At 39.9% G+C, this 21,019-nt stretch overlaps 1 long non-coding RNA gene across 1 annotated transcript in view; it reads left to right on the top strand.

The window, feature by feature from the left end:
• LOC143983436 (uncharacterized) overlaps positions 1 to 21,019 on the top strand; it is an 80,830-nt gene that overhangs the window by 47,984 nt on the left and 11,827 nt on the right. The window contains exon 4 of the long non-coding RNA XR_013274608.1: positions 18,133 to 18,246. This is a non-coding gene — a long non-coding RNA (uncharacterized LOC143983436). The remainder of the gene's footprint in view (positions 1 to 18,132; positions 18,247 to 21,019) is intronic.

Genomic DNA, 21,019 nt, shown 5'->3' with positions numbered 1-21,019 from the left:
GGAACCCTCACAGCATCTATAATAAGTTGAAATATCAATTTTAAATGGACTCACACTTTACCAATTAGATACTTATTGTTATAATTATCTTCTTATCTTCTTATTCTTCTAATTCTTATGGTTGGTGCTGAAAAGTCTGACCTGCAATAGATTCAGTTGCCCATGATGGTGACCATTCAGATGGAATAGATGCAGTATATTGTACCTACATAACTGTTATTCTCATGTTGGTTGTTCTGAAATCAATGTGTAGAAACTCTTTGGTTTGGACTTGAACACAAAAAGGAAATAATGTAATAGAAAGCATGTAGAAATGTTAATTGGGCCTAAGCAGTAACCTAAAAAAATTTAAATTTTTTAGAGAATTCTTCCTGAAAAACAGCAGAGGATTATAGTTTTTTATCCACAGTGTGCAATTTCAGAGATTGGTGCATCTGGCTGCTATCTACAAGTGATTTGGAGTGAGATTTTATGATTACACTATTGTGTTGCTTACTGTTGATGAAGGCTCTGGTATGAGGAAACAAAATCCTGCCTCTGCCGAGATAGCCACCTCCAAAAAAAGAAACAGATGCAGAATAGGGCATTTTAAGTCATTTGGGGGGGGGGGGGGGGTCAGCTGCAGGGAAACCACAGGCAACACTGGTGAATTTGTGCTTTTTTCCTCCTTTTTTTGCGGTGGGACACAGCTTGTAAAGTTCAGTTATGCTTTAAGTTTACACTTGCTTCAAAACATTGCTTTGTTAAAGCTCTCTGAATGTGAGTCAAAGCTCCTGTCACTAAATAAAATGGTTAGCTTACAGTCCTGTTTACACCTGCTTTTGCATGGTGCTTTGATGAGGCTTCGACGAGGGGGCTTTGGTGGAGCTTCGATGGGGTTTCAGTGGGGCTTCGGTGGGGTTTCGGTGAGGCTTCGATGAGGCTTCAGTGGGGCTTCAAGCAAGCTTTGCCATAGATTTCAATTGGATGCTTTGAAGACACTTTGAAACACCACTGAAGCTACATGGGATATAATTTTTGAAGTGAAAACAAAAGCAGGTGTAAATAGGACTGTAAGCTAACCATTTTATTTGGCTTTGACTCACGTTCAGAGAGCTTTAACAAAGCCTGTCCGAAGCCTTGTTGAAGCCAAAGCAAGTGTAAATGAGCCCTAAGGGATAGATTTTTTTGCTCTTCTTTCCAAAGAATGCTATTTATGTCTATGAACTCCCTAAAAGATGGTCTGTTGCTGACTGTAACAGTTTTATGCTGTATTAGAACAGTTATATATAATAACACATTACAGGTTTATAGGTTTAATTTTCTTTAGAAGCACCACTAGAAAAAAAAACAATGTTTTAGATGAAATGGAATATCAAAAAAGGGAAGGGGATAAGGGAAAGGGCATGGACCTTTTGGCCAGAGTGTCAACTGGTCAGGTCAATGGTGGGTGTTCCAACTCATCCAACGTAAGGATGGAGTTCACCAATAAGGACCAATAAGGATTTAGAACAGGCAGAGGGTGAGGAAAGGTATACTCAAAAAAAGGGGTTCATACCCTCATAAAAAAAAGATGAGAACATGTAGTGGAGTACTCCTAAGATACACTTTATTGAAAAATTGCACACAAATAAACAGTTGACGTTCACAAAGATTGGCAAAAAAAGTTTAAAATGACAACCTTGTCCTTCTAAAAGCCACTGCTATGATTTGGTTGTGTCAGGTCACATTATTACATTGTCAAACAGGGAGGAAGTGACCCTCTTTTCTAGCAACCTGACCCACCATAATCAAACAATTTATTACTCATTCACATTAATACATCTTTCTTTATTTATCCAAACTCTCCGTAAAAATCAAATCACCATATATACATATATATCTATAGTTATACACTCTGGCTTTTATTGCTGGAATATAGGGGTATTAGACACAGTGTATAGGATACAATACAGTATACTTCCTTTAGCTCTGAGTGAGCCCCCTTTTCGGGGAGAGAGGGGGGTGACAGGACACTTTTGACCCGGGGCTGTGATGCCCTCCTTTAAACAGGCTTAGGGGTGGAGCCTTGCCTCCTATGCATCGGCGTCATGGTTCGATGTTCGTCCTGACGCCTGAGCATGGGGTGGTTCCCCCCATTTCCATCTAGTTGGGGTGGGACTTGCTTGGTTCCGCAGCAGATTCATATGCCGCTGATGAAGCCAATATTTGTCGCTATTCCCCGCCACGTTGATGGGGTTTTTGTCATGACGTTGGTGGGGACCCGCCCCTCACTGGGAATAAGAGTGGCTTGGGCTGGCCAGCTGACCATTCTACATGGGTCATTTACATGAGAGGGATACCAGGCATGCTCACATTCACAGAATCATACACATAAGGTAACAGATGCTCATTTACATCACACACATAACACTTTTCAAATCTATTTTAGTAACACTTATTATATTTACACAATTATTATGGAGTGCACTTAGTTATCAAATGGTGGGTTTGGACTTGGATTTAATTTTGGTGCGTACACGCACACATATTTTTTGGTAGTAGTCCTTTTACTTAGCACACTTCAGTTCACTGCAGCAATCACTCACCATATATCACCTTCATTTAGTCACTGGTATAGGTTCACCTTATCAAAAGTTCATTCATCTCACATGGTCTCATTTACATATCCTTGTCTGCTGTCCCCGCTTTAGATGGGATCCCTCATCTCACCCCCGGGGAGATCATCATCCCTGTCCCCCATCTTCCCTTGGATATAGGTTGGGTGTCGCTATTGGACCATTTTGGACTATTTTGTAAGTTAGAGGCCCCCCTTTTTTGAGAGATGGATCAATTTTTAAAGGGTATCCTATATTTATAGATATGTTATTGATTTAATTCCAGAGAATTTTACTCCTGGTGAGTGGCGTGATCCATAAACCATGCGTCGAGTACACTTTGAACGGATGACAATACAAATTTGGCTCACTAATGTCGTGTACATATGATCAGACTATCCGGCAGACTTGGACAATCCGTCTGTGTGTGGGCTCCGGCTGACTTTTTTTTTTTACCAAAAGTCCGGCGCACTTAGAAAGTACTTTTGACTCAAAAATCGTCAATCCACCTCCTGTGTGCTAGTCTGCTGGACTTTTGAAATTAACGGACTTTCCCGCACACGGAAGAAAAGTCCGTTCATTTTGAACGCGGCTCCAGGTAGACGGTTCTAGCGAAGGAAATCAAAGAAGTCAATGCCTTCATCGGCAAGATTGACACTTCACTGGCCCCGTCACCTGGTATGGACTTAAAGGGGAAGCCCTACACAGAAAAAACGGCGTGGGGTCCCCTCAAGTCCATATCAGACCCTTATCCGAGCACGCAGCCCGGCCGGTCAGGAAAGGGGGTGGGGACGAGTGAGTGGCCCCCCTCCTGAGCCATACCAGGCCACGTGCCTTCAACATGGGGGGTACTTTGTCCATGTTGATGAGGACAAGGGTCTCTTCCCGACAACCCTGGCTGTTGGTTGTTGGGGTTTGCAGGCAGAGGGCTTATCAGAATCCGGGAGCCCCTTTAATAAGGGGGCCCCCAGATACCGGCCCCCCACCCTATGTGAATGAGTATGGGGTAGAATGTACCCCTAAACATTCACCTGGTGAAAAAAAAATAAAAAACACCACACAAGGGTTTAAAATAATTTATTGCACAGCTCCGGGGGTCTTCTTCCATGGGGGGGTCTTCTCGCTGGACTCCTCCGCTATCATCTGCCAGCTATTTTACTAGCGGAGGAGCCCGGCTTTTTTCTTCGTCGCCACCCGGGGGTCTTCTTCCAACTTCGGGGGTCTTGCACCCCTCTTCGGTTCTTCTTGCCGGGCCTCCGCTTTCTTCCTTTATCTCTTTTACTAGCGGTAGCCCAGTCTTCTGTCACCACCGCCTCTTCTTCCGACTTTGGGGGTCTTGTCCCCCTCTTCGGTTCTTCTTGCCGGGCCTCCACTCCTTCTTCCAGCTCTTTTACTAGCGGTGGCCCAGTCTTCTGTCTTCATCACCGCCTTCTCTTCTTCTTCCTGGAGATGTTGACTCGACGCTCTCTCTAGCCGCAATGACAGGGACACGATGTGCGGCGACTTATATAGGGACAATGTGCGGGGGTCACCGGGTGATGTCCCCGCCCATTATGATGTCACAGGTCCTAGGACAGGACTAGGTCCACCGTACTAAGTCCGCCAGATAGTCCGATCGTGTGTACGTGGCATCAGAGCAATTGCTTATGTTTATTATCAATGGATGAACGGTCTATGGAATTGTATTGCTAATCAATCATGTTGTATTTTACTTTGTATAATAATTGTATGTGTTATTTACAGTATATCATGTATTTTACCAAAGATTACTGATACTTTTTAACTTCATTTGGAATTAATAAACAATTTAATGATCAATATAAGCTAGATATTTTTTCAATGACATACCTCGTATAAAGTCCCATTCTTTCCTCTTCCTTTCTTGTTTAAACATATATTAGGGATTACTAAGCATTTGATGATATTTAAAGAAACAGACACATGTATATTCTATTCTGTGTACTTTTATCAGCATATACTGTTTGTAGCTTTAAATGTATCCTGTGTATTTCTTATCTTGAGCGAATGTAAACCTAAAATATCAATTTTTGGGGGACTTAAGCTGTAACATACCTGTGGCAAAGCTTACGGTTCCAATTATGGGTATTTTATTTATTTCTTTGTTACTAAATGTACAAAATTAATGTGTGATTTGTTAGAAGTACAGTCAAACCATAGTGTAAAGTCAAACTGTTTGAGATCACTAAAGTTCCTTCTCCAGATGTCATGTCCTAGTAAATAATTCATGTGAAAATAGTTAAATATTTATAGGAGTTAGAATTATAAACATAGTCTTTATAAAAAGGTTTAACTGCCATGAAAGTTCTATAATTGTTTTAATTTACTTATGTGTTTTGCATATTTTGAACATAGATACATTTCACACATACTTGTTCGTACACACACACACACACACACACACAAACACAAACACACACACACGTGCATTTAATTATAAAGAATGCAAAGGAGTTGCATATTTATTCATTGTATGCTCATTAGATTTTGTACATCTCAATATCCAGGAAACTGCACAAATTTTATTACTGCACTTCCCTCTTGCTACTTTAGGTCAATTACCGTTATAAAAATATGCCTTATTACTGTGTGAAAGAGCCACAAGGGCATAATAGCCATTACTATTTGTTAATAGTCAGTCAAATAAATGATTATTAATGATCGCATGGTAGCAATCACAGTTTAATGAATGTGTCCAAAAGTCCACAGTTTTTGTTATACCAAAGCCAGCGAGAAACTGTCTATGAATGAAAAGGCTTTCGAGAGCTTTAGAGAATATGCTGATCCATTTCTTGTGATATTTGGAAAATGCATTTTTTGTTTAATAATAACTATTTATTGGGTTTTATAATGGAGCATAGAACAAGACTTGTACAAAAGTATGGTTCATAGCATAGCAAAAACAGATATATGTCATCATGTATCATGAAATAATTCATCGATCTATAGGGTGAGTACACAGGTCAGTAGAAACTATGGTCAGAAATCTAACCTTGTTTCACTGATGAAGACAAGGAAGTCAGTATAAAATATCATTGAATCAGCAGTACCAGTCTTAAAGTGAATACATTTGGAAGAGAAAAGTACAAACAACAAAAACAATAACCAAAATAATAACATTAATAATAACATTAGCAGTCTGAGTTAGACAAGGTCCACATAGTTATAAGGTACATCAAGGATGAGACAAACACATGTTCCAAGACATAAGGAACTTTGTATAGGTATTATTTTTAAACAATCATTTTTATTGAGCATTGGTTATTAGGATTTCTAGGAACATCTGCGAAGGATGAGAGAGTGGATATTTTCCATCTAGTGATATTACATTTTGTTGACATAATTTTGTGCATTAATATTGTTTTATGATTTTCTGAAAGTCATAATTGCTAATATGTAGTAAAGCTAGTTCTATGGAATGTGTCATCAATTGCTCTATAATCTCAGAGATAGTCTTGGTTCCAAATTAATATTATTCATATGCTGGACCAAAGGATGTGGACAACTTATTTCCCAGCACTGTCACTAACATCTAAAGTAATGTAGTGTGGTAAATTTAGACTATTTCTAGGTTATATTATATCATATATGGATGGTTTACTGGAGGAGTTCCCAGATATTGGAGCAATGTGATGTTCGAAAAGTGCTTTGCAGGGCCTTCTTCCATTTCTATTACCCATTTAACCATTGTATGATTTGAAGAAATACATGGAAAGGGGGTGTAAGGTGTGTAGATTCCCAAACATTATACAGTGGTTCAAGTAAGTTTGCTCCAGATTTAATAGCCAATAGTAGGTCTTTTTGGTTCCTAGGAAGGAAATTATACTTTATATCCACTCAGAGTTTATCTTGGCTACCAACATTTGATTTACACATATCAGCTTAGTGATAATGGTAGTATGTAGTCTACGTGTAGTAACAGTTTGTCTGCTCAAAATATCAGATCCGCATTTGGGTTTGCAGTATTTCCAGACATATTGATTAACACAAATTTAGGTTAGTTGGAAATAGGATTTGGGTAGGGAAATTGTCAAGGTAAAGAAAATGTATAATTTTAGGATGTGTGTGCCTTTTGAATGCCACAATTCTACCTAAACCAGATAGCTGAAACACTGAAAAATGTTTAGGTTCAGGTGGGACATCATCCAAAAATTGTGTGTGATTGAGTTTATAAATATGAGATAAGTTCAAAGGGGTGAGGACCCTCAAAATGTTAGGGATATATACATATAGAGGTATTGAGATTGTATTAACAACTTTTGAGTTGAAGAGATATTAAGGCCTAAGATTTTAAATTTTATGCATTTTTTCATTTCACTGAGAGATGTAATTGTTTCTTAGATGGCTAAATGAGAGGGTGTTGGATTTGTAGCCACAAGGTCCACGCTGCCTGTGAATAGCCCTATTTTGTGGGCTTATATTTGAGGCTTATTTTTGGGTAGGATCTTATGGATTGGTCTAGGGGTTTTATGAGTACCGTATATACTCGAGTATAGGCCGACCCGAGTATAAGCCGAGGCCCCCAATTTACCCCCAAAAAACTGGGAAACCTATTGACTCGTGTATAAGCCGAGGGTGAGATATGCCTGTCCATCCCTGTGTGTGTCCGTCCATCCCTCTGTGTCCGTCCATCCCTGTGTGTCCGTCCATCCCTGTGTGTGTGTCCATCCATCCATCCCTGTGTGTGTGTCCATCCATCCATCCCTGTGTGTGTGTCCATCCATCCATCCCTGTGTGTGTGTGCGTCCATCCATCCATCCATCCCTGTGTGTGTGTGTGTGTGTGTGTGTGTGTGTCCATCCATCCATCCATCCCTGTGTGTGTGTGTGTGTCCATCCATCCATCCATCCCTGTGTGTGTGTGTGTGTCCATCCATCCGTGTGTGTGTGTGTGTGTGTGTGTGTGTGTGTGTGTGTGTGTGTGTGTCCGTGCAGCCTTGTGTGTCCAGCCTACCTGTGTCCCGAGCCTCCGTCCGGTCCCGTCCCGAGCCTCCGTGTCGTCCCGTCCCGAGCCTCCGTGTCGTCCCGTCCCGAGCCTCCGTGTCGTCCCGTCCCGAGCCTCCGTGTCGTCCCATGCCAGGATCGCCGCTCTTCGTCGGCGCCCTGGCGGCCATTCCCCTGTTCAAAAGCCGCGCCTCCGCCTCCGCCTGTGATAGGCGGAACACTCAATTTCCCAGCAGTCAGTGTTCCGCCTATCACGGACATCGGCTCATCCGAGGATGAGCCGATGTCCGTGATAGGCGGAACACTGACTGCTGGGAAATTGAGTGTTCCGCCTATCACAGGCGGAGGCGGAGGCGCGGCTTTTGAAAGGTAGAATGGCCGCTGTCTGTCTGCTCGACACGCTGTTCGGGCAGTCAGACAGCGGTGACTCGAGTATAAGCCGAGGGGGGCACTTTCAGCCTCAAAAAAGAGGCTGAAAATCTCGGCTTATACTCGAGTATATACGGTAATGTGAAAAGGATATATGATAAAGAGTTTCCCTTATTTCCCATGCCTTGAAATGCATGGGAAAGGAGAAAAAAAGGCATTCAACCAAGGTTTGCATGTCAAATCAGATTGTTTTAAAGGTATCAAGTGTCATAAGGAGCTTTATGAATCTGACTTGGTCAGAAGCATTAAAAGTCGGAAATATATCTAATAATCTATGGAAATTATTCTTAGTGTAAATCTAAGTGAAATTTGTCTATAATAGCTTGGAGTGGGAGAGACTTTTCCTAACTTTGCAATAGTAACTATGATAGCTTGTAGCATCTCATTAGAGAAGCAACCTATTGTTGTGGTTAGGTTTATTGATGTAAAATGCAGGAATAGTGTATGTGAATAATATTTACAGTATTCATCAGGAAGCCATTGACCACTTATGGTTTGGAAGGTTGTTTATAGTATGAGCAAGATTTAGTTTTGCAACAGGATGAGATGGTTCAGGTAATTGTTTTGTGGATAAGGTAGGGAGATGAACAGAGTTAAAAAAATGTTAATTTATTTAGTGGGTTAAAGGCACAATGGATATTATTTTAAATGATACAAAAGCTATAGAATATTTCTGTTCTTTTTTTATGACTTATACCTGTGCTGTGCCAAAGCAGAACAAATCAACAGAATTATGTATATGTGAGCCCTTACCATGTAAAACAACCCAGTTAGTTTCAAGTGGAAATGAAAGGCAAAACATTTGTGTATACATATAAAAACATTACAACTTTTTTCCTTTTTTATAAGTGATCACATACCCTATGTTCTCAGCTGCATAAGGAGCTAGGGGCTGAAGCACACTGGCCTTTCCAGTGAATGTCTGTGAAAGGGGGGGGGGGGGGCATGTCAGGAACACCAGTTTTTTTCACACAAAGGAAGCAATAAAAATAGGACAGGATATATTTTCATGCAAATGCATGGTTGTTATTGCCAAGAGGCCGGGGTTGTTAGTGAGACCTCATCTAGGTCCCTAGGGATGTAAGAATTCAGCATATTATTCAATTCACTGGAACCTTTTTTTTTTTATGTATTGAGTATTGATTCTAATACTACTGACATCATAATTTTTTTATTTTTTTTCGAACTATTATGATTTCAGTGTAAGCATATAGGGGAGGATGGTGTAAATAGCTCAATCTTTGTATTTGCGGATGACACTAACCTAAGCAGGGCAATAACTTATTCCTGCAAGGTATCCACATCCTGTGGAGATCTGAACAGATTAATGGGGTGGGCAACTACGTGGCAAATGAGGTTTAATGTAGAAAAATTGAAAATATGCAATATACTCACTAGGGGGTGAAACTCAGGATGGAAAAGGGCGTGGTGGTCCTAATAGATGATAGGCTCAGTAATGGCATGCAATGCCAAGCTACTGCTAACAAAGCAGACAGAATATTAGCATGCATTAAAAAGGGGATGAACTCCAGAGATAAAGTGATAATTCTCCCGCTCTACAAGACTTTGGTCTGGCCTCTCCTGAAGTATGCTGTCCAGTTCTGGGCACCATTCCTCAAGAAGGATGTACTGGAAATGGAGCGAGTACAGAAAAGGTCAAAGCAAATAAAGGGTCTGGAGAATATTAGCTATTTAGAAAGGTTGCGAGCACTGAACTTATTCTCTCTGGAGAAGAGACTCTTGAGAGAGGATATGATTTCAATTTACAAATACCATACTGGTGACCCCACAATAGGGATACAACTTTTTTGCGGAAGGGAGTTTAATAAGACACGTGGCCACTCACTAAAATTAGAAGGAAAGATGTTTAACCTTAAAGTGCGTTTGGGTTCTTTACTGTAAGGGCGGCAAGGAGGTGGAATTCCCTTCCACAGGCGGTGATTTCAGTTGCGGGGCATCGATAGTTTCAAAAAAATATTAGATAAGCACCTGAATGATCACAACATACAGGGATATACAAAGTAATACTGACATATAATCACACACATAGGTTGGACTTGATGGACTGTTGTCTTTTTTCAACCTCACCTACTATGTAACTATGTAACATATGCTGAAATTTGCTGAAACTTTAAAAACAGATCTCTCTGATTGCTTAGTTAGAGCTTGAATAGGTAACATTCCAGTCAAGGAAATAGTATTTTTTTTTCATTTTAAGCAATTGCATCATGCTACTAATAGTATTCATTTTTTTTCCCATTAAAGATTTTATTGATAGTAAAAAATGTATACAGGTATACGGTTTCCAATCATATGATCATAAATTAAGCAGAGACAACTCGTACAAAACATATTCCATAAAATGTCAAATAAGCATTACTTGAACAGTGTACCTGTCAGGGCTGGGCTCAGCCCTTCCTTCTCTGAGCTGGCCACTCAGCTGTCGGCTAATTGCCAACTCCAAGCTCTCCTCACAGTTACCCAGCTGTTGTTGATTCTGCTCATCAGTCCTGCCTACTTAAAGCCGTCCAGCTTACTTGATCTCTGCCTTCGCCTTGGTCACATCACAAGAAAGCATCTCCTGCGTTCCTGTTTAAATACTGGTTTTGCTGACATCCCTTCTGGCTCCTTATCCTGCTTGCTGTTCCTCTACTTGGATCCCTGACTTCTGGCTTGGCTTATTAACCAATCTAGTTACTGAACTCTGGCTTGGCTGATTACCTGATCTGGTTACTGAACTCTGGCTTGGCTAATTATCCGATCCAGTTACTGGACTCTGGCTATGCTTTGACTACAATTACTCTATTTTATTTTTTATTTTTATTAATAAACAAGTGTGATTTTACTGTACTTAAGTCTTGGTCTGGTTCATAGTTTCTGACAGTACCATGCAAGAATTGCTTGGTCTATCAGCTAGCACCTTATTGTAGATAACCAGATAACCCTCTTTTTTCAAAGACTTCCAATATTTTCAAATATGGGTATAAAGAGTAGAAACAGGGGAAGTTTAAGCAGGATATTGAGCGGGGGAAGAGGGGGAGAGGTGTAGCAAGGATAAGACAGCAGGGGTGAGGTGGGGGGGAGAAGAAAGGGGTGATGGTCATGATTGGCCATAGGGTGTGTCACTTCATATATAATTCACTCATTGTTAAAACATCAGACAGTTGGAGGTAGTTATTAAATTTTTTACATTCACACTTAAAGAGGAACTCTAAGTGGGTATGAACATTAAAACTTACACAATAAATAAGGTCAGCTTTGGGTTCAGGTTCAGGTCGAGGCTCCTTTGGAATTGGGTTTATCATTTAGTCAGCCTGGACAGATTTCAACCTCTCAAACTCCTGTGAGTACTTAAAGGTGAACCAAGGATACCATGTCTTATTGTATTATTCAATTGTAGCTTTTGATTGGGCAATAGTCTCCTCTATATTGCAGATGTCTGTAATTCTGTGTAACCAATCCCAGATGGATGGGATATTGCTTGATCTCCTGAACAGCTGAATAAGTGATTTGGCTGTGTTTAGTAGATGTTTTTTACTAATAGTATTCTTTGTCCATGGGCCCATTTGCCAAGAGGGGACTTATGGTAATTTTTACAATCTTTACAGACCACATTGTGTCAACCTAATTAGTAACCTATTTACTCTTTCTTTTCTATCCCCTAATCTCTCTTTCTGATGTTCCAATGATTCGGTGAACTGTGGCATCTGAAATACTTTTTGTACAATTATGAAAATTGTTACTTGATATATTCTCCCCTTTATTTTCTTTTTTATCCACATATGTTTTGATTCTCATACTAGAACAACAACAATAAAAATTTATTCACCCAAAATAGCATTCTTTGAATGTTTTCTATACATACATACATGAAAGGGAAGAAAGAAAGGGTGCTCCAGGAAAATGTAACAGTATTGTTTGGATACAATTACTAAATTTGCAGATCAATTTATTGCATTGTCAGGGTGAATGAGGACATCACAGGCTCAAACTATGAATAAATCTTTAGTATGAGTTACATATTCTCTTGTGCAGTTTAGAAGTGTACCACTGATTATGATTAAGCCCAATAAATCTACAGTAAAATGAAAATACCAAGTATAAACCTTAATTTTTGCTCGCATATTGGTATGATTGCATGTTTTTTTCCTGTCTATTTGTTGTTTGTAATGCCTGTCAATGTTGGCTCCTTTCACACCAGAGGACCGATCGTGTTCAACTGTCCATTTTTCCGGGGGGGACCCGATCGAACCCCCCATTGTTCACTATGGAGCGGAAGATGAAAACGGACATGTGTCCACTGACACCCCCCGGCATCCAATCCAATACATGGCATTAAATAATGATGGATGGGTATAAGTTCTCCATTTATCTGGCGGATCAGATGATAGTTGGATGGAAATGAACAGGAGGTCCATTTCCATCTGACCGCCCCATAGATAAAAATGGGCTGTGTCTGTGTCTGCTCTGTCATAGTTAAAAATGGGCTGTGTCTGCTCTGTATAGTGGAGTGGACACAGTCCTGTCATCTGCATGATCAGCGGGGATCAGCGGAGAGATCCTCTACTGAGCAGGCGGATCCGCTCCGTCTGAAAGGGGCCTTAAAATACTTATTTTGCCACAATTCCTGACTTCTTGTGCATATTGACAATATTGTCCAATATAAGGGAAAGGGTAGCCATTCACTAACTGGTTGTTGGAAATGGCTTGGAGGGCGTCACAGGACTTGCAAAGCAACATGAGAAGGTTAAAAAAAAAATGCATCTGACGAAGACCCAATGCTAAAACTGAAAGCTAATTGGAATTAAAGTGTGGTGAAGGTAAAATTGGTAAGTGAAGGTTAAGCCAAGTTGTCTGAAATTACTTCACTTCTTTCTGGTGCCCCTCATCTATGTCATCATAACATGACAGCTTTCTGTACCCACAATGACACGTTGGTAAAACAGAAAGCAACGTTTAGGAGAGAATTGTAATGCAGCTTGACATTTTACATATAGCAATAGTATAACTCTTTCAACTAGACTAGTATACAGACTCAAATCAGTGTTTTCCAGTGCATTCCTTTCTACTCGCTGCAGAAAACCAATGTACTGCAATAATCAGAAAACATTGGCACCTCTTTCTGCATCATCAAAAACTGCCCATAACTGTAATGAGATGCAAAGGGAAAGAGGACCCAGCACAGCACATGACTGCCCTTAAACCATCTGAAAAAAGAAAAATCACTCCACTATGCTTTGAACATTAAAGTGATATTAAAATGTTTTTTTTTTTTTGTTTAATCGCATCAATACTGAGCACTTTACCTCTTTCCTGCCCAGGCCAATTTCCAGTTTTCAGTGCTGTCACACTTTGAATGACAGTTGCATGGCCATGTAATACTGTACACAAATTCAATTTTGATCATTTTTTTCACACAAATAGAGCTTTCTTTTGGTGGTATTTAACCACTTCAGCCCCGGACCATTTTGCTGGCCAAAGACCAGACTACTTTTTGCGATTCGGCACTGCGTTGTTTTAACTGATAATTGCGCGGTCATGTGACGTGACTCCCAAACAAAATTGACTTCCTTTTTTTCCTACAAATAGAGCTTTCTTTTGGTGGTATTTTATCACCTCTGCTTTTTTATTTTTTGCGCTATAAACAAAAATAGAGCGACAATTTTGAAAAAAACACATTATTTTTTACTTTTTGTTATAATAAATATCCCCCAAAAATATATAAAAAAAAACATTTTTTCCCCTCAGTTTAGGCTGATACATAATCTTCTACATATTTTTGGTAAAAAAAAATTGCAATAAGCCATTATTGATTGGTTTGCGCAAAAGTTATAGCATTTACAAAATAGGGGATAGTTTTATGGCATTTTTATTAATAATTTTTTTTACTAGTAATGGCGGCGATCAGCAATTTTTATTGTGACTGCGACATTATGGCGGACACATCGGACATTTTTGACACATTTTTGGACCATTGTCATTTATACAGCAATCACTGCTATTCAAATGCAGTGATTCCTGTGTAAATGACACTGGCAGTGAAGGAGTTAACCAGTGGGTGGCAGTGTTACTAACTGTTGGGGGCTGGGCTTTCATTTAGTGAACACTGATCTCTGCTCCAATCACATGGAGCAGAGATCAGCATCACTTGTTGCTAGGCAGAACGGGAAGATGCTGTTTACAATGGCATCTCTCCGTTCAGCCACCCCGTGAGATGATCGCGGGTATGCCCGCGCCGATCGAGTCCGCGGGACCCGCGACTGGACTCACGGGGTCCCAACCAGCATGCGAGCATGCTGCAGGGCGGCATTAAAGATTGGACGTACCTGTATGCCAATATGCCTGCCTGTGTCCTTCTGCCGAAGTACATCGGCGTGCGCTGGTCGGGAACTGGTTAATCAGCACTGGGTTTTTTATTTTTGCAAAAAAAAAATTAAAAATACCAACTTTTTTTTGGTTTTCATTTCATTTTCTTTCACTGATGTGCATTGATGAAACGTCACTGTTTAGCACTGATAGGCTGCAATGATGAACACTAGTAAGCGGCACTAATAGGTGGCCCCTGATGGGGACTGATAGGTGGCACATATGGGCAATGATAGTTGGTCCATAGAGAAGGCACTGATGGACAATGATGTGTGGCACTGATAGGAAGGCACTGAAAGGCATCACTGATGGGCACAGATTGGCATCACAGATGTTCACTGACTCGCATCACTGCTGGGCACTGTTGGGGCGGCACTGTACAGGTCTCACCATGAGGAGATGCCACTGATCGGCTCTCCTTGCCTCACACTATGTCAGTGTGAGGCAAGGAGAGCCGATTACCGACACTTCTGTGTTTACATATAATTGGCTGCCATTGGACACAGCTGATCACATGGGTAAAGAGCCACGTCATCGGCTTATTACCAAGATTTGGGTCACACCGTGTCCCAGGGACACAGCACGCCCATGATTGCTGTGCTGGCCATCACTACAGGCGTGAGGGTGGTGAGACTGGGGCAACATCATAAGAGGTAATCCCAGAATGAGAGGAGATCCTGCCCTCCATCATTTGACTATACTGCAGACAGGAGGTGGTTAAAAATAACATGTCATATTTACCTGCTCTGTGCAGTGCTTTTTTACAGAGCAGCCCATATCTTCCTCTTCTTGGGTCCCTTGCTGAAACTCCTGGCCCCTCCCTTCTACTGAATGCCCCCACAGCAATCAGCTTGCTGTAGGGGCACCCGAGCTGAGTCGCTTCTGTGTGTGTCCATTCAGACATGGAGCCGTGGCTTGGCCCTGCCCCCTCTCTTTCCTCATTGACTTGCTGACTTTGATTGACAACAGCGGGAGCCAATGACACCTGCTGCTGTGTCTCAGCTAATCAGAAGGGAGAATCCTGGTCCTCTTGTGCAACATTACTGGATCGAGGGGAAACTCAGGTAAATATTAGGGGAGCTGAGGGGCGCTGCTGCATACAGAAGGTGCTTTTTTATCTTACTGCATAGAATGCTTTAAGATAAAAAAAAGTCTGCATTTATAACCACTTTAATATCAAATGTAGCAGCAGGTGTGTATTGCGCCATCAGTAAGCATACACTTCAGTAGTTCACATCACACTTTCTTTGCTACTAATACCTCTCTATTCATTTGGAAATTATCATGCCAGTTGGCTACCTTTCTAAATGGGTTAAATAACCACCACACATGTTTAAGTTTCAGAGCACATGTGTTATATTTATGAAGCTGGTGCCTTCAAATGCTTACATATGTGTAAGTAACTCAAATTTAGAGGGTGTAACTACAAAACATATCCAATGACACAGACTCCTCATCGGCATTATTTTAGTTTGGGGTTCTCCTGTGGGGAAATCCACATGCCGTTTTTATCAATGAACTTTTATGTGTATTGCAGACCAACAATTCATTGTAGCCGCAAGTAGTTTTAAATGACTTTTTTTCCTTTAGAAATGTAATTTTTCTGTCACACTGTTCTAAACACGGGAAACATGTGCCTCTTTACAGGCATACTACAGACACTCCCCCGATATGAAAATTAAAGGAATATTTCACTTTCATTGTTTCACTTTAAGCATTCACTTTAACACGCTTTACATGCAAGCACAAGATTGGTCTCTTAATGCTGGCTCCTTTTGCTGTTTTTTCCTGCTCTCTCCTGGCACCCAGTATAAGCTTTCTCCACCTTTCCACTTATAAGCTCCATCTTTTGGAATCTCCCCTAAAAACTTTGTATAGGGACAGGTTTGAAGCCGCTGATGAGATAAACTTTGTGTCCTCGCACAAGCTATGGAGTTGGAATGTCTGTGAGAATCCTGCGAACTTGACTCCTGGTCTTTGTAATTTCTGAACCTGCTTGCTCCTTGAATACAATGCAAGGGCTCTAAAACATTAAAGGGTGTAGTGGTTACTGCACACATTTCAGAAAGTAGCAGACTAGGTTGTTAAATTTAGAGTTGAAAATAATGATTTATTAGTAGCTACATGGAGAAAGAAAGTGTAGTGTTAACTATACTCATATATCAAAAAAATGTATAATACACACAGCAAAGCTATACAGGGGATGGGGATCGTATAAAGTGGAGGCAACCCTGAGTTTGGGTTTAAGGAAAAACGTCACTATTGTTTTAAAAGCACAAATACTATAGCTACTGACGTTTAAGAATCAAACAACTGTCCATGGAGTATGAACAGTATTTTAACCCTTATCAAATTTAGAAAAGTGAGAAAAAATAGTGGCGCTTAAATCACAACGTTATAATCATACATAAATGCTCAAGTTAAATGTGAAAATAATTATCACCCTGTGACAAGTCAAAATATATATATATATGAATAAATCCTATAAAAGTCCATAAAATGAATCCAGTAAATGTTATTTTAGTGTAGTATCTTCCTATTCATCAACCACAACAATGTGGATCACTTGCACAACACAATATATTTATATATATATATTTTTTTTATTATTTTTTTTTTTTTTGGTAAAGGGTGATAATAATTTTCACATTTATGTATGATTATAACATTGTGATTTAAGTGACACTATTTTTTCTCACTTTTCTAATTTTGATAAGGGTTAAAATACTGTTCACAGTTTATATTATTTAAAGTGACAGCTTTACCAGTTTGAGATATTTGGTTCTTAGGCGCAGTGATGGTAACTTCAAGTGTGGGCAGGTTGAACTTGGTGACTATCAGTTTTTGAAATCCATGGAGTACAACACTGTCCTCCCTGAAGTTTATTCTTTGCCAGGCTTCTGTTCTCCAACTTGGATTTCAGATCTAGCTGTGGCTTCATAATGTCTCACAGCTGTCTACCCACTGCATATGCTCAAGGCATGCTAGCAATGTAGTACTGGTCCTGCAGCCTCCTGGGGCATTGGATGAGCTGGATCCAAAGCAGATGTCATGCTCTCCTAGGTGAGAATTGAGAAAGTGGGAGTGGGTACCTGCCCATAAAGGTGCCCACTCCCTGAAAAAACAAAAAAAAACGTCAAATGTATTAGAGGTGGAGGGGTGAGGACAGTAAGCAGTACTTTCATCTGAGTGAAGGTCCACTTTAAGTGCTTGTTTTTTGTCCTTGAATTTAATAAATATAAGTTTCAGTTATCAAATTCCTATCACATTGTATGAAAATGTAATCTATATATTCAGCTGTCTGTATCTCTGGATCTGCCCTTTCCCTTGGCATATCGTTGTCACTGTTGATAACATCTGATTATGCATGTATTTGTTTATCTTTTTGAAAGTTTGAATTGTTCAGGATTGTGAGAAGGTTAACTTCAGCAGAAGCAAATTAAACTAAATGCAAATAGCATTGGGTACTCATTCTTTAAAATAAAAAGATACTAGATTAGACCTGCTTAAAGTATGCATTTAGTTATTCCTTACATTCTTTTCACACAAATAATAAAAACAGGTTTTCTAGGTAATAATAAAAACATGCTTTCTAGGTAGCATTAGGTGATTCCCTTTGGTAAACATTGGATACACTATGAGGCTGCAGCCATTTCACACACACTATACCAAGATGTAAAATAGCATTTCCTAAATCAGTTACATTTAATGTAAGTTAAAAAATTGACTCACCCTGAGAACAACTTGATATATACAGAAACAGATGTGTAATAAAAATAAACATTGCACATTTTTCATAGGGTGAAGAACACATCTTACTTTTACTTAACATTGCTGTCCCTCCTGGGTTGTACATAAAGTTGAAAGCTGTGAATGCGACCTTCTACAAAAACACTGTATTTGCTGGAAAATAGGTAAGTGTTAAATGCTTTATGACATAAAAAATATATTTTCCATTTAAATTAGTGCACTGCTTCTCTCCTGATATGTAGAAATAGTATCTTCCTGATAAAAATCTAACATCATACACATTTATGTTTAATCTCTTGATCTCCCAGGTTGCATATAAAAAAAATAAAATAAAAAAAAACAGATTGCTAAGAGTTCATTTTATTGCTAGGCATAAGTATTTTTTTTTTTTTTTATTGAAATATTTTTATATTAAACACATTTTTCTTTTCTATATGTAGAAAAAACATAAATTACATTATACACACAGGGGTTGATTTACTAAAACTGGAGAGTGCAAAATCTGGTGCAGCTCTGCATAGTTGCCAAAGCTTAATTGAACAAGCTAAAGTAAGGCTGGGTTCACACTAGTGTGAATTGGATGCGGGATTCACAGCATCCAAATCGCATGACAGGAGATCGTGACCGGCTCTCTATGGAGTTGGTTCACACATCTCCGTGGTGGCTCTGGAGTGGCTTGCACAGGCGTCCTGTGCATCTTTGGCTCCATTTCAGGGCTGAATTCAGGCAAAAATTTGGCTCTGATTCATCCCTGAAATGGAGAACAGGGACGCACCGGACTGGGCATCAGTTTGAACCCAGCCTTAGAAGTTGACTGACCACCATGCACAGCTGCACCAGATTTTGAACCCTTCAGTTTTAGTAAATTGACCCCATAATCAATTTCACATACCACCTTCCTACCCCCCCCCCCCCCAACTATAAGCCCTTGTAAACACCGTCGGAAAATGTCCGATCGGACCGTGTTGTCGGATAATCCGACCGGGTGTGGGCTCCATCTGACTTTTTCCGTCGGAATGTCCGACCAACAAAGTTTGAGAGCTGGATATAAAATTTTCCAACAACGTGATCCTATCGGACTTTGTCCATCTGATCGTTTGTAGAGAATTCCGATCGGACAAAGTGCCATGCATGCTCAGATGAATTTATGAGACCAAAGCTATTGGCTACTAGCCTGAACGTAGTCCCGTCGTAATGAATGAACGTCATCACGCTCTGAATGATCGGATTTTCTGACAACTTTGTCTGACCGTGTGTATGCAACTCCAGCTTCAGACAAAATCCGTCTGAAAAAATCAGACAGATTTTGTTTTCGGAATGTCCGACCGTGTGTACAAGTGCTTAGACATACTCCAAATACAAAATACTTATCTCCATATTTAAAAAAAACAAATAAAAAACTGAAAAAGCCCAAATCCGGGTGCCAGTATAGGAGCATCCATTCGTGGTTTCCATACCTTTTCAAATTCACCTGCACACCATCTCCTCTTACCTCTCAACCAATCTATGTAAGAGGAGTGGAAGATGGGCCATCCATTTCTGAGTGATCAGCTTCTAGCCTGATAGAGACACTGCAGTACTGCTATCTGTGTTGGAGGGGGGCTACTTGGTGTTCCATATAACCTAACACACATAGTTTATGTTCCGCCAGAAGAGTTATTCCAAATAAAGAGCTTTTTGTATCTACCACATCCTCCCAGTACCTATATAATCTAGGGCATTTCCAAAACATATGAATAAAACATCCAGGTGAATCCCCACACTTTGAACATGATGCATCTGGATGTCTCCCAAACAATTTATGAACTGCATATTATGCCCTATGAATTGTAAAGCTCTGCGTCAATTTTTGTGACAGGGACAAGGAAATTACTGTATATCCACTGACTCTAAAATATGATTCTAGTGCTTGTCTGTCAGCTCTCCCGTGTCTTCTAACCATCTTAGTCTACATGGAAGGTTGCTCTCCTTTTCCAATGCTGCTATATGTATACCGGCATACAGCTTTGACATTAAAGATTAAAGTGGTTGTAAACCCTTAGGCCGCGTACACACGGGCGGACTGTTCGCCCAACCTTGTCCGCTGAACAGTGTTTGGGCGGACAGTCCGCTCGTGTGTGGGCTTTCAGCGGACAGTTTCAAGCGGACAGTTGGACGAACAAGGTTTTTCGGAAATTCCGAAAAACTGTCCGCTGAAACCTTGTTTCAGCGAACAGTCCGCCCGTGTGTAGGCTTGTTCGACAAACTAAGTTCCGCGCATACTCAGAAAGAATTTACAGGGCGGAAGCGCTCGGTCTTGTAAAACTAGTGTTCGTATTGAAGCTAGCATATTCGTCATGCTGCTAATTTTGTGGTTTTTTTTAATATAGCCCGTTCTTTTCTTCTTCGTAATGCAAGAAAAGTGAAGTAGCTTTGCTGCTTATATTCACACAGAGTTATACTACATGTTTTTATTCATCCTCATCCTATGATTAATCTTCCAATTATATCAAAAATATATTCCCAATTTATATAAAAAAAAAAAAAAATAAGTTATATATATATATATATATATATATATATATATATATATATATATATATATATATATATATATATATATATATATATTATTTATTTCAGAAAAAAAAATCTATTACTATATATTTTTGGAACTACTATTGTTTTTTTTTATTTATTTTTTTTGGTTTTTTTTTGGGTGGGGGGTTTGAAACAAGATGGACTTTCATTTTTTTGGGCCAAGCAGGACTATGCAAGTAGAGATAGATAGATCGATAGATAGATAGATAGATAGATAGATAGATAGATAGATACCCAAACCATCATTTTAGCCTACACATGATTGCATGTTCAAAATCAGCAGAGCTTCCCCTCATTTCAAATGTTAAGCCTCAAATTTACAGCGACTGCACTTCCAAGTGCACTTGCAGTGCTTTA

The sequence above is a fragment of the Lithobates pipiens genome, unplaced genomic scaffold (assembly GCF_037356315.1).
Source record: "Lithobates pipiens isolate NorthernLeopardFrog02 unplaced genomic scaffold, aLitPip1_a1.2 Scaffold_16, whole genome shotgun sequence".
NCBI classification, from domain to species: domain Eukaryota; kingdom Metazoa; phylum Chordata; class Amphibia; order Anura; family Ranidae; genus Lithobates; species Lithobates pipiens.
This window is presented reverse-complemented; position numbering and strand designations above follow the sequence as displayed.